The sequence below is a fragment of the Triticum urartu genome, chromosome 2A, assembly GCF_056163025.1.
Source record: "Triticum urartu cultivar PI428250 chromosome 2A, HENAU_Tu73, whole genome shotgun sequence".
Lineage (NCBI taxonomy): Eukaryota > Viridiplantae > Streptophyta > Magnoliopsida > Poales > Poaceae > Triticum > Triticum urartu.
The window spans coordinates 721,946,701-721,950,738 of record NC_141874.1 but is presented as its reverse complement, the minus strand read 5'-3'; positions in this window follow the sequence as shown (position 1 = coordinate 721,950,738).

The window sequence follows — 4,038 nt, the reverse complement described above, 5'->3', positions numbered from 1 at the left end:
AACATACCGATGACAAAGGAAACAACGTATGTTGTTATGCGGTTTGACCGATAAAGATCTTCGTAGAATATGTGGGAGCCAATATGAGCATCCAGGTTCTGCTATTGGTTATTGACCGGAGACGTGTCTCAGTCATGTCTACATAGTTCTCGAACCCGTAGGGTCCGCATGCTTAAAGTTCGGTGACGATCGGTATTATGAGTTTTTGTGTTTTGACGTACCGAAGGTAGTTTGGAGTGCCGGATATGATCACAGACATGACGAGGAGTCTTGAAATGGTCGAGACGTAAAGATCGATATATTGGACGACTATGTTCGGACACCGGAAAGGTTCTGGAAGGTTTCGGACATATACCGGAGTACCGGGGGGTTACCAGAACCCCCCGGGCTTAATGGGCCTACATGGGCCTTAGTGGAAATAGAGGGCACCAAGGGGAGTGTGGGGCACGCCCCCCAAGGCCCAAACCGAATTGGTTTAGGGAAAGGGGGGTCGGCCCCCTCTTTCCTTCTCCTCCTCTCCCTTTCCTTCGCCCTCTCCTACTCCTACTAGGAAAAGGAGGAGTCCTACTCCTAGTGGGAGTAGGACTCCCCTCTTGGTGTTAGGGAACGTAGTAATTTCAAAAAAATTCCTACGCACACACAGGATCATGGTGATGCATAGCAATGAGAGGGGAGAGTGTGTCTATGTACCCTCGTAGACCGAATACGGAAGCGTTAGCACAATGCGGTTGATGTAGTCGTACGTCTTCATGATCCGACCGATCCAAGTACCGAATGCACGGCACCTCCGAGTTCTGCACACATTCAACTCGATGACGTCCCGCGAGCTCCGATCCAGCAAAGCTTCACAGGAGAGTTTCTCAGTACGACGGCGTGGTGACGGTGATGATGATGCTACCGACGCAGGGCTTCGCCTAAGCACCGCTACGATATGATCGAGGTGGATTATGGTGGAGGGGGGCACCGCACATGGCTAAGAGATTAATGATCAATTGTTGTCTCTATGGGGTGCCCCCTGCCCCCGTATATAAAGGAGCAATGGGAGGAGGCGGCCGGCCAGGGAGAGGCGCGCCAAGAGGGGGAGTCCTACTCCCACTAGGAGTAGGACTCCTCCTTTTTCCTAGTAGGAGTAGGAGAGGGGGAAGGAAAGGGAGAGGAGGAGAAGGAAAGAGGGGGCCGGCCCCCCTTGCCCTAAACCAATTCGGTTTGGGCCTTGGGGGGGGGGCGCCCCACACTCCCCTTGCTTCCCTCTATTTCCACTAAGGCCCATGTAGGCCCATTAAGCCCCCCCCGGGGGAGGGGGGTTCCGGTACTCCGGTAAATGTCTGAAACCTTTCCGGTGTCCGAACATAGTTGTCCAATATATAAATCTTTACGTCTCGACCATTTCGAGACTCCTCGTCATCTCCTTGATCATATCCGGGACTCCGAACTACCTTCGGTACATCAAAACACAAAAACTCATAATACCGATCATCACTGAACTTTAAGCGTGCGGACCCTACGGGTTCAAGAGCTATGTAGACATGACCGAGACACGTGTCCGGTCAATAACCAATAGAGGAACCTAGATGATCATATTGGCTCCCACATATTCTACAAAGATCTTTATCGGTCAAACCGCATAACAACATACGTTGTTTCCTTTGTCATCGGTATGTTACTTGCCCGAGATTCGATCGTCGGTATCTCAATACCTAGTTCAATCTCGTTACCGGCAAGTCTCTTTACTCGTTCCGTAATACATCATCCCGCAACTAACTCATTAGTTACAATGCTTGCAAGGCTTATAGTGATGTGCATTACCGAGTGGGCCCAGAGATACCTCTCCGACAATCGGAGTGACAAATCCTAATCTCGAAATACGCCAACTCAACAAGTACCATCGGAGACACCTATAGATCACCTTTATAATCACCCAGTTACGTTGTGATGTTTGGTAGCACACAAAGTGTTCCTCTGGTAATCGGGAGTTGCATAATCTCATAGTCATAGGAACATGTATAAGTCATGAAGAAAGCAATAGAAGTAAACTAAAACGATCAAGTGCTAAGCTAATGGAATCGGTCAAGTCAATCACATCATTCTCCTAATGATGTGATTTCGTTTATCAAATGACAACTCATGTCTATGGTTAGGAAACATAACCATCTTTGGTTAACGAGCTAGTCAAGTAGAGGCATACTAGTGACACTCTGTTTGTCTATGTATTCACACATGTATTATGTTCCCGGTTAATACAATTATAGCATGAATAATAAACATTTATCATGATATAAGGAAATCAATAATACTTTATTATTGCCTCTAGGGCATATTTCCTTCAGTCTCCCACTTGCACTAGAGTCAATAATCTAGTTCACATCTTTATGTGATTAGTTCACATCTTCATGTGACTAATACCAAAGGGTTTACTAGAGTCAATAATCTAGTTAACATTGCTATGTGATTAACACCCAAAGAGTGATCATGTTTTGCTTGTGAGAGAAGTTTAGTCTACGGGTCTGCAACATTCAGATCCGTATGTATTTCGCAAATTTCTATGTCTACAATGCTCTGCACGGAGCTACTCTAGCTAATTGCTCCCACTTTCAATATGTATCCAGATCGAGACTTAGAGTTATCTACATCGATGTAAAAGCTTGCATCGACGTAACTCTGTACGACAGACTCTTTTATCACCTCCATAACCGAGAAATATTTCCTTAGTCCTTTAAGGATAATTGTGACCACTGTCCAGTGATCTACTCTTAGATCACTATTGTACTCCCTTGCCAGAATGATGCTAAGGTATACAATAGGACTGGTAAACAGCATAGCATACTTTATAGAACCTATGACTCAGGCATAGGGAATGACTTTTCATTCTCTTTCTCTTTTCTGCTGTGGTCGGGTTTTGAGTCTTTACTCAACTTCACACCTTGCAACACAGGCAAGAACTCCTTCTTTTGGCTGTTCGATTTTGAACTACTTCAAAATCTTGTCAAGGTATGTACTCATTGAAAATATATCAAGCGTCTTGATTTATCTATATAGATCTTGATGCTCAATGTGTAAGCAGCTTCATCGAGTTCTTTCTTTGAAAAACTCTTTTCAAACACTCATTTATGCTTTCCAAAAAGTTCTACATTATTTCCGATCAACAATATGTCATTCACATATACTTATCAGAAATGCTGTAGTGCTCCCACTCACTTACTTGTAAATACAGACTTCACCGCAAGTCTGTATAAAACAATATGCTTTGATCACTTTATCGAAGCGTATATTCCAACTTCCGAGATGCTTGCACCAGTTCATAGATGGATCATTGGAGCTTTCTCACTTTGTTAGAACTTTTAGGATCAACAAAACCTTCTGGTTGCATCATATACAACTCTTCTTTTAAGAAATCCATGAAGGAATACAGTTTTGACATCCATTTGCCAGATTTCATAAAATGTGGCAACTGCTAACATGATTCGGACAGACTTTTAAGCATCGATACGAGTGAAAAAATCTCATCATAGTCAACACCTTGAACTTGTCGAAAACATTTTGCAACAATTCGAGCTTTGTAGATAGTAACACTACCATCAGCGTCCGTCTTCCTCTTGAAGATCAATTTATTCTTAATGACTCACCGATCATCGGGCAAGTCAATCAAAGTCCATACTTTGTTCTCATACATGGATCTCATCTCAAATTTCATGGCCTCAAGCCATTTCGCAGAATCTGGGCTCATCATCGCTTCCTCATAGTTCATAGGTTCGTCATGGTCTAGTAACATGACATCCAGAAAGGATTACCGTACCACTCTGGTGCGGATCTCACTCTGGTTGACCTACGAGGTTCGGTGGTAACTTGATCTGAAGTTTCATGATCATCATCATTAGCTTCCTCACTAATTGGTGCAGGTGTCACAGGAACCGGTTTCTGTGATGAACTATGATACGTCTCCAACGTATCTATAATTTTTGATTGCTCCATGCTATATTATCTACTGTTTTGGACATTATTGGGCTTTATTATCCACTTTTATAATATTTTTGGGACTAA